The following is an 11,627-nucleotide window of genomic DNA, read 5'->3' as shown; positions in this document are numbered from 1 at the left end:
TTCCTCCCACTGACACTTTTTTAGAATGTTCTTTTTCATTCACACCGTTCTAGAATGCACCCTACCTCATTCTTCTCCCATTCACACTGTTCTAGAATGTTCTCTCTTCTTTGACTGCTGGTGTTTGTTGCACAATGCTTAGTCAGTGTATTCTGGTCTTAAAGAATCTGTATATGGAACACAATAAAGAACGCACAGATGAATAGACATGCGTCTTCATGGCATGTCGATTCTGCCAGTCACAGCTGTAAGTTTAGCCTAGTCTGCTTTGTATACCGAACCTACTTAGGGAGTTTACCTACTGACTTACTTGATTAGTTACAATGGAAAACTTTCACAAACACATACTGTGAGTAACATGTCAATCATCACCCACCAGCACAGTGGTTATGTTTATAATGTAAAAGTTAAATGACAAAAACACATTCAGTCCTGCTTCAGCATACTGTAATGATTTCTATTCTCAAATATCAGCCTCCCAGCACCTTCTTGAAGATTGTTTTGCAAGTTTGCTGGTTCTATTTCCAGCCGCTGTCTCTGACTTTTTCTCTGTGGATGGCTGATGAAGAGTGTGTCGCGCGGATTTCTAAGCCGCCTGAGTTTCTTCTCCTGACAGCGCTTCAGAGGAGCAGCAGAAGGGGAACGTGGACCTCCTGCCAGCGGAGGGAGGACCAAGCAGATGGGCTTTCGCACAAACAACGCAAAACATCAAGCGCGGCCAGCTAAAGAGCCTGGCCGTCACAGGCGATGAAACGGCGTGCGGAAGAGAAGGCTTTTAATGAGGCTTCGGTCGGCTGGGATGCGCCGTACCCAACCAAGACAAATTGTCGAGTCTTAAAAGAAGTGCTTATATAATTGCAGTGCTGCTGTGTCTAGAAACTGCCAGAGAGGAAAAACTGAGGGAAAAGAGAGTCTTTAGGTTTGTAAGAGGTCCATAGCAAAAGCTTGAGTGGAGTTTCAGAGTTTTTGAGTTGAATGTTCTCATTTTGTTCCCATGTAAGGCCTTTTCCACACCACACTACAAATCCTCATGCTTACAGCTCAACTGGCTCTGCATGGCTTAATAAAGAAAAGCTTGAGTGCCAAACACATCTGCATTCGCCCCGATAAAGGTCTGTGAGCACAATGTTGTAGTAAATGCCAAGCATGACAGTGTACACAAGCCCCACTCTCTATTTATAAAGCTGCATTTTAATTTGTCCCCTATTCACCTGCCAAGTATGCAGAACTCTTACATGGCACAATGTGCTGTTCTACAATGACACTAATATCTGCTTCACTTTAATGCTTCCCAACATTTTTATATGTCAGCACTCCACTGGACTCGCTGTGAACTTGCCCCTGTTGATAGTTTATCAGCTAGACTGGAGTCAGGAAAGGCTGCTACAGCATAGACAGATTCCTTTTTAACATGTATACATGTTTAAGACTCAAAGGTCCAGCGAAAATGGTCAGATAAAGCATTGTGTAACGAAATCATGCAGGATTCAAAATTCTATTCACGTGTTAATTGGTCTGATACCCCAATGCTTTGCAGACTCTATAATTATTGGCACCCTTGTTAAAGATGGGTGAAAAAAATTGTTATTAATTAGCTCAGTCTCACACTGAAAATATGAAATACATCTCACCTATAATTGAAGGAAGCTTAATCTAAGAAAACAAAAACTCTTGTCAAAAATATATTTTATGTAACTGAAGCATTTATTTATATTTTACATTTTTACAAGTTTATTCAAGTTTCCAAGAACTATTAAGTGGTCATCCATGACTTCCTGTATCACAATGGTATAACTATGAGTCATTCACTCACATTAAAAAAGAAAATACAAATTAACATGAGACAAAAGCGGTTTAACTTTCATAAATCAGTCAATGGATATAAAATTGCAGATTAAGAAAGTTTAATTAAAAATTAATTAAGAAAATTAAAACAACCAGAGTAGCAGTAAACCTGTTTGGAAGCGAACACAAGTGTATTTTGCCCATCACACACAGTGAAGTGGTGGGCTAAAGATGAAAGCGAAGATCACTTTTTGGGATTTCCAGAACATGGTAACATTTGCATTCACCAAGTTTCCAAAATTACAGTCAGATGCCACCTCTGTGCCAACCATTTTTTTGGAACTCAATGTGAGTTTGGTGTAAAAATAAGGATGGTAATACAGAAAAGAATCTAAACCCTACTGGTAAGTATGATGGGTGATATATGATGTTTTGAGGTTGTTTTTCCTCTTAAAGCCCCAGTAAAAATGTTAAAAGTAGGTTGTGGTTCCAGCAGAACAACGATCCAAAACATACATCCAAATCTACACAAAAATGGTTCATTGACTTGGCTTTTGACATGGCCATCCCAGTTTCCTGACCTAAACCCCTTTGAAAACCTATAAGGTGAGCTGTAGAAGAAAGTCCAAAAGAGAGGACTTTGGAGGATCTGAGAGATTCTGTATTGAGTGGTCTTTGATTGCTTGCTCTGTATTCTTCAGTCTCATCAGGACTTATGAGATGAGATTCAGTGCTGTTACTTTGACAAGAGGAGGTTGCACAAGTTGTAAATACAGGGGTGCCAATAATTGTGACAAATGGTTTTCTTTACATTGTCTTTTTGTTTTTGTTTTTTTTTTTTTGTTTTAAAAAGTGTTTTTCTTTTCTTATTCTCAGTGTGAGATTGAGTTTATTAAATTTTTTTCATGATCTTGAAATATTATTAATAAAAATATTAATATTATTTCAATTATTAATATGAATCCACAATTTTCTAAAAAATTGAATTGTATTCTGTTGAATGAGATGGTTTATAATAGATCTTGTGCAGCAGGTCTGTTACTGAGTCAATAATTTGCCTAAACTCTGTGTCGCTGTGTATGCAGAGCAGAATCAATAAATAGACATTGAGTCTTCCTGAAACAGCCACACTGCCGATGTGTTACTGAGTATAGCCTCGACCACCAGAGGGCACTCTTGTGAAGCACAGAACAGCCTGTTGAAAAGAGCTGAGGACAACAGCCTTGAGAAGATGGTGTTGTTGAAAGAATGGTTCACATGTTTACTCTGAGTTGCTTCAGCAGAACGTACGTTTAGGGCTGAATACTTGACATGGAGAACTGATTTGAAATGGCTCAATAACAGCTTTAATTTTGCTGACCTTTTCTTCTCTCCTCTTATTTCATCTACTCTGACATGTGTAAATCAGATAGAGGCTCCAAATTGAACAACACAGCTACCCATCATCTTATTTGTTATTGAAGGCGTACCATGCCGCACAGGGTTGTGCTGGGTCAGGCTCTTCTCAGACAACTGAGCTTTTGACTGTTGTATATTCAATATTGCAGATGGTTATTAATTATTTATCCTTTATGCAACCTAATGGCTCTCACACAAATGGGTTTTTTTGTAAGAACCCCACCCTAGAGCTCAGCGTTCCAAGATGAGGAACCAAACAGAGGAAAGCATTTACTACATGCACATCATGCTGTTATTTGTTATTATTATGCCTTTCATTCACTTGGATGGCTGTATGCAGTGTGTTTTGTGTTAAAGGTAAACATGGAGCTTGGAAAAAAATCAAGCTCTAAAGCAGAATTGAAGATTTGTTTATCTGAACATTTTAATTTAATCTCTCTAGAAAATTACTGTAACATTTCAGAAATCTCCTGGATATGTACACACATTATGGGAGAGAAGCAGATCCTTGAACATAAAACTCCATAAATCCAGAATAAATAATGTTGAGAATCAGTTTCTGCTTATTTCTTTTAAAAGACATCAATACATTTCTCTGAGACTGAGAGTTACTATTTATTTTTATTATATCAACAACATTAAGTCATTGGGCTGTCCTGTTTCTCTGTCACACCACCCAGCCATGAACCTATTAACTAATTAGCTAATTAATATTAATATCTTGTGGTCAAAAGCCTTATGAATATGTTCAGCATTTTCATGGCATACTGATAATGTGTGAAACTAACCTGTTGAAGCAAACCTTTTACAGGCCAGTTTGATGTCACAAAAAAAACAATACATTCACGTACAGCAAGCAATTCAGCAGTTGACTCCCACCTATTCACACTGAAGTTAATAAGGAGATGTTTTTAATGGGGCACAATACAGCACAGCCAATCAGAACAGAGGTCATTTACATATATCAGTCTTAAAGGCTTTATTATAAGGTTTAGAGGGAGGTTGAAAATGATTGTGTTAAGTGAACTATGGATTTTTCTTACATAAAACCCAACAAACATCATAACTGGATCTGAGAAAAAAGTGAGTAAAATGTAATGTTGGTCAAGATTTTCATAGAGTGAATAAGCTGTGTTGAAATGTCTCATATTCCAAAAAATATATGCAATCCAATCACTGTGTTCTATGACTTTAACACCTTAAATGGCCAGGGCCTGCTGGCTGGCCCAAAGTTTTATTACACACTTGTATAACTTAAGAATAGCTCAACCAGTTTGCATTGACCTCCCTGTAGTTACTTAATAATGATACTTAGTAATATCTGTAATAAGACTGGGATTTAAGGGGTTAAACAGAACCAAATAAAGTTATACTGTAACAAAGCAATAACAGAACACTTACTGTAGCAATACTGTATGCAGCAGGTGTCTCTAAATAATTACAGTTTCTGTTTCGTGTCCTTGTTTACAAGAAAAGGGTAATATATAATATATTTGCATTTCCACACTAAAGTTGCGTACTGCAGACTTGTTGCTGATTAGATTAGCACTCTATGTAAGGCAGGCATTTCCAGCTCATGGATGACTATGAGTTCTGTTTTCAAACCTACATAACAGTTAATGTATCTTAGTCATTTTTATCTGTTTTTAATTTAATAAAATGTGTACATTTGTTCCTTTACTGAATAATGTGTTAATCTGAGACTGCAACATCTGGTCATAAAGCTCTGCATCTGAGCACTTAAGTAATCAATTACTATATTATCCAGATTATCAAAAGAAAGGTACCCAACATCTGCTTATTTAATTTAATTTATGGCTGAAGCAATGGCCTACAATCAATGATATATCACATGGTTAAGTTTAATTGGCTTTGCAGTGATAAAAGCAGTGATAAAACAATAGAAATAAAGTTTAATGCATTGACCCCAGTGTACAAAGTTTGTTTATATGTCTAGGCAAAAAATGTAGTTCCTTTAGAATATGGTATTATTGACAAGCAACCATGAACTGAATAAACAGCAGAATGTTTGCTCACCCAGCATTGTATGTTGTGGTCCTTTCAACTTTGTGTCACATAATAATGAACATATAATATAACACAGTTTATGCACCCTTTGCAATGCTTAACCAATCAGATTTTAGGACCGGGGTGATCCATTTTAGAAAATAAATCCCCTATTTTTCCCCACCCAATAGTGCACAGTGACATCATCAAAAATCAAAAGACATTTCAAGTCATTTTAATGATAATTTAAAACATGAATTGTGTGTGGTCTCTGTCTATGGGCTCCATACTGATCATTGGACACAGATATTTTTAATTGATATACTCAAATAAAATATTTTCCTCATAATTCAGATTAATTAGAAAAATGTTGGCTCTTTGTGTGTGAAATGTTATAACTCTGTGTTGAGCTGCTAGTGAGCAATGAGAGGTGAAATGGGAGAGCTATGATACCATAAAGATGGCCAGTACAACTGCAGCTTTCATGAGATTAAAAGATCATGTACAGCTGCCACAATAAAAAAATAGCATTATAATACTTTTAGAATAAATAATATAGACACTTTTATAAGCATTGACATGCTTGTTTACCTACCAATGTTAAAACACAAAACTGTGTGGTGGTTTTGAGAGCACAGTAAGATATTAATACAAGTTGTTATGTAACATTTGTTAATGTGTCTTCAGGCATAAAATATACCAGCCATAATTTTTTTAAATCTATAAAACTTTTAAATAAAGCATCTCTTCTTCTGGATGCCTGTCCACATCGCTCCCTCTCCTTTTATCTCTCCCTTGTTGTAGCAGTTCGTCTGAGCTGTAACACTCTGCTCTAACCTCACTCACTATGGTAGTCCTGCTCTTACTGCCGTAATTCAGTTTTACTCCGTTCTCCATTTTTCTCTCCGTTCTTTAAGCTCTGTCATAGGAAAACGCTCTGGTCCAACATAAAATCAATGTTCCATTAAATTTTAATCATTAGGAATGGCATAATGGCACCAGAACAGATGCTTCTGCCTTCAGATCCATCCTCTCCTTACTGTATTCGCCGGCACTGACCTGAGATCAGTTCTGTATAATGGATTGCAGTGGCGAAGGTGAGTCCTAGATCAGCTGCTGCTTCTGCGGATGGTAGATGTATTAGTTCTGACAGAGCTAATACCTGCCCACTGATCGCTGTCTGTCAGAACAGGAATGATTCTGTAGCAGTGCCTTATTAAGGTATGGAGAATGCGCCTTTAATGGCCTTTTAGCAGCCCTGACCTGTAAGTCATCGGCATTAAATTTCCCCTAACAGCAAGCGAGGGGTATTTATGGTAAAGTGGGTTGGATGTCATTGAATCTAAACGGTTATTGGAGGCGCTTTATATAATGAATAAATGAGAATGTGTGAATGGATGTGCATTATGGAGAATTAAATTAAGAATTATGCCTGGTAACTCCTATGCGGTTTACAACATGCAGCATTCTGCCTCTTTGGAATTGCCATTGTCTGGACTAAAATTGTCTTGTACTACTTTGTTGCTTTGGCAAAAAACTCCTACTATGCAGAATTTTCCCTTAGTAATTCATAGCAGCCAAGAAAACCCAATGTTTGTTCCAGAACAGTGGGTGCAACAAAAAATAGATCTATCTTCTAGAAACATTATCAATATTTGGAAGGTGTTTGGAGGTTGGAATCATGCCTCTGCAAAAGTCAAAGACCACCTTTCATTTATTTGGTTTCCGGCCAAAATAGTCATTTAGTGCAAGTTATTCAAGTTATTCATTTTTTAGCAAGTGTTTCTGAGCAGATTAGATATAAGAACATCAGCTTGCATAAAAACATAAGTGAAACAGATATTCCAAAACCAGAGTTCAAAAAATGATTAAAAATGTTGAGATAATGGGACTAGCAGCCATGCAAGATTTCATAGATCACCAAAACTGTCATCATCTGATAAAAGACACTTAGAGCTTTCATCTTTCAGAGACTGGACAGCATCAAGCTCCACTCTTGCTTCAGATCTGAAAAGGTCCAGAGATGCTTCTGTCCATCCTTCCACTCTAAGAAGACGACTATGAGTCTGTCAAGAAGCTGCTACTGAGAAAAGGAAACAGACAAAACAGACAAAATTTTGCATATCAAACAAAGCTACTTGTGGTCTCAGAACAATGGACTGACCACCCCAGAGTCCAGACCTCGACATCACTGAATGTGTTTGGAGGTGTGGAAAAATATCCTTGTAGATTTATTTGAAGAACTCAAAGCAAGTCCCATTAATAGAATAGAAGCTGTAAAAAAGGCAAATATCGTTTGTGTGTGAATTTTTGTTAGACTTATGTTTTCTGTTTTTTTTTGCAACAATGAAAAATTAATAACTGACTTGACTGGAAATTATATAAATGACTGAAAAATAATTTTTCTGACTTTTGCACACTATAATTTTTCTGACTTTTGCTGTTATAGCTCAACTTCACAGGAATCCTTTTGGCATCTTCCTTGATTCCCTCTTATTTTTTACACAGCATCAGTGTTTTTAAGGAGTGGCACAGTTTGTATACACATTCAGCGGAGTCTGAAGATGGGTGGTGGTGTGTGTGATCTACTGTGGTGGGCCAGTCTGCACCAAAATGGGATTTTTTGTCCCAGTCCAGCCCTGATCTTAAGCAAAATTGGTTTTAATGTTTCCTGGTTAAGGGCTAGAATGACACTCTAGGAAGACGAATACAGATCTAACGAAACAGGAAAAAAACAAGGACACTAGAATGCTTGTGCTATTGGTTTTATTACTGTCATTATCATCATCATCATCATCAACAGTATTATTCCCGCTTTTAATAACAGTAGCAGGAAATAAAATCGAAAACCACTCGTTCTCAATCATGGCTTAACATTTTTCACACGTTTTGAGAAAGGGAGAGAGTGGGAGCGAGAGAGGGTGGGGAGGGTAAGAAAGAAAGTGAAAAATCTAAATTCTGTCGCTTGAGGACCATATGGAAGCTCTTGAGCGAGCCGCCATATGTTGAAGGCTTTTGTTATGGAAATTACACTTTATTTTTTTGGCACTTTTCGTAACTGCGCAGCCAGGCTGGGCACTTAGACAAAAGACAGGAAAGATAAAAAAAAAAGAGAGAGAGAACATCGACAGATCTCCCAGAATACACAGAGAATGATCTCTGGTTGACAACAACCGGTCAACACAGCCCACAGCAGATAATTAGCTAATTAAGTCGTGTCCCTGATTTTGCGTATTCTGTCCAGGCTTTTACTGGTACCAGTAATTATTATGCAAAATAAACATGAGAAAAGAGGAAAAAAGCAAAAAGGATCAAAATTTCTCCACATGCAGTGTCATATTATTGCTGTGACATATTTACAAACATATTTACAGGTTTATCAAAGAGGAACAATGTTTTCCCATCAAATCTCAGATTGTGGTGATAGTCCATGTGATCGTCCTCAATTCCCGTGAAACTTTGGACAACATTTAGAGCGGACGTCCCTTCTTTAGTATTGACATTGCTTAAGATACGTTTAAAAAATGGTTGTCCTTTAATTGCAAAGAAAAATAGAGAGGTAAAGCTAGTCGTAAATCTCCACATGTCCTTGTAAAGGCTGTTATCCACGTTATCAGGGGCTTTGCATAATAAAACTATTCATTATTCAGTGGGTTTATCATTGCTTCTAATCTTAGGCTTTAAGTCTGAAGGCTCTTATGCAAGGGGAAGGATGGGGGAGAAAGACGAACGTCCAAAGAATGAAAAATAATTACTTCTTCGCAGATGTTATGTATTCTGTGGTAATGAACTGGGCTGGAGCAGGAAAGGCATGACGTTTCTGTTCCTGCACTCGTCGACGTGAACTGCACTGACTTCAGGACAACGAAAGTCAATGGTTAAGTGGGAGAGGTCATGGATGCATGGCTGGGTGAATGGATGGATGGACGGATGAATGGATAGAGAGAATGGAGGAGGAGAGGCTAGGCGAGGGGGTGGGAAGGGAAGCTCATCACGGATTCCCTGTGGGTTTTGCACCATTACTGAGATTGTGTCGCCGCGTTTCAGAAATATGCAAAACGCTGACAGTGCATTCGCCTGCTGCTGCCTCTGCCACGACCTTCATCCACAAGGTCAAACTCAGCCTCAATTACTCTCTCTGTCTGTCTACTGCCTGACCACTACCACCTGTTCACCCAGCAGAGAGAGAGAGAGAGAGAGAGAGAGAGAGAGAGAGAATGACAGGGAAAGGAAGGGAGAGGGAGAGAGAGAATGACAGGAAAGAAAAAGAGAGAGAGAGAGAATGACGGAAAGGAAGAGAGTGAGAGAGACAAAGAGACAAAGGAAGAGAGAACGGAGCAAGAGAAAGGGAAAGGAAGAGGGAGACAAAGAGGAGTAGGATGAAAAGAGAGCAACAACAAAAAGGAAGAGATAGAGAGACAAAGACAAAGAGATGAAGGAAGAGATAAGGAAAAAAGAAGGAGAGAGAATGATGGAAAGCAAAAGAGAGAGAATGACAGAGACAAAGGAAGAGATGAGGCTAGAGAGAGAGAGAGAGAGAGAGAGAGAGAGAGAGAGAGAGAGAGAGAGAGAGAGAGTAATATGGAAGGGGAGAGAAAGACAAACAGAGACCAAGGAGACAAAGGCTAGAGAGAGAAAAGAAGAAAGAAAGAAAGCAAGAGATACAAAGAGACAAAAGAAGATCAAAGAGAAAAGAATAGAGAAAGAAAGAGAATTCTAGAGGTAGAGAGTGCAAGAGAGAGAGAGAGAGAGAGAGAGAGAGAGAGAGAGAGAGAGAGAGAGAGAAGAGAGAGAGAGAGAGAGAAAGACTGACAAGAAACATCAAGGCAGAAAACGAGAATGACGGAGGAAAAGAGGGTAAAAGAGAGTGAGAAAGAAAAAGAGAGAAAGAGAAGAGGCAGGAAGTGAAGGTCAGTATGTGGAGAAGCGTATAGAAGAAAAGAGGAAAGGAGGAGGAGACAGAGCTGAGGAACATTCGAGACCGGCTCGTTTGTCAGACTGTCGAACAGCAAAAAGCAGAAACTTCTAGAACATGACAAAAACACACACACACACACACACACACACACATAAAGCGCGGTGCCCTCTGCGCGTGTACAGCAGCGTTTGAACGTTATTTTGCTTCACTGCTGCACCACACTGTCTGCGCCGTCATTAGAGCTGTGTTTACTTCACCCCAACTGTCAGCCATGACAAATATTTGCTTTGAAACTCATTCCTGACCAAGTTCACGTCAAAGCGCGCCTGTCTGCAAGCTACGCTTCAGATCCCAGCGCTGAGACGTTGATGTTGATGAGGAGGACATAATGAGACGGTGTGTGTGCGCGTATTCACTCCACTGATCACTTAGTTCTTGTTGTGTAGTGGCAGGGAAACTTTATTTTTAGCACCTTTAAAGAAACACCGTTGGTGCACATATAGACTGCATTGTAATGGTAGTTTATTAGCCTGCAGGTTTGTTTTGTTCTCTGCCCTCGCAGTGTTTTCCTCTGTAATGTTCACTCTCTCCTCAAGAGCGGCCATTAAAGATAGCATCGGCGGCCCGCTGACTAATCTCCAGCCCCCCGGTCCACTTCATTTAGAGAACGCTTCTGATCTTCCGTTCCGTCTGCGGCGCAGATAAAAGTGCCTGAATGTAGCCTAAATTTGCCATGGATGATGGTAATCCTGATAATCCATGTTGTTTTGTTGCTCATTTTCAGCACCCTGACATCAAAGGGAGAGGACGCGCAACGGGGTAAATGATGATATACGCACACAACTGAAAATGATCGTCATCATGTGCCTATAGCGGGGCCTATTTATCCTTTAATCTTGTACACAGTGCTTGGGGGCCATCCACATTATTAAAGGCATTAAATGCATTTCGTGGCAGTGGGCTCTATTTTCTGCATTAGCATGGGGATGATTTTTTCTTCTCAAATATGTTTGTTCTCTGATAGGATGTATTCTGCTCTCCCCTAACATGTAAATTAGCTTGTTCAGAGGTGTTCAGAGTAATACGTACTACTATTAGTATCAGATAGGGAGATTAGCAGCTCATACATCAAGTTAAAGGAATCCAGCATTTTTCAACCTGGTTTTATCTACCATATCTGTAACATACAGCCAATTATCCCCAGAGATCGGGACTCTTAAACGACTCACTTGACTCACATAACTCATAACCCAACTCAGACTGGAGACTTAAGATTTAAGACTTCTGAAATTTCAGACTGAACCTGAACAAAACCGACTAAATTAGGGTTGCCAACTTTGATGTGGTTAGTGAATAAAGAATTTCATTTCCAACCTTGCGTAACTTAGCCTGACAGTTTGCGGCGCTAATGCATCATTACTGTAATGCCGATCTCCAGCAGATCACAGTGGCATCAACTTCAATACATCTTTAAATAACAAGCCTTTCATTATTAAAAAAAAAAAAAAACTTCAGTCTG

This window comes from Colossoma macropomum, unplaced genomic scaffold (genome assembly GCF_904425465.1).
Source record: "Colossoma macropomum unplaced genomic scaffold, Colossoma_macropomum, whole genome shotgun sequence".
NCBI lineage: Eukaryota > Metazoa > Chordata > Actinopteri > Characiformes > Serrasalmidae > Colossoma > Colossoma macropomum.
This window is presented reverse-complemented; position numbering follows the sequence as displayed.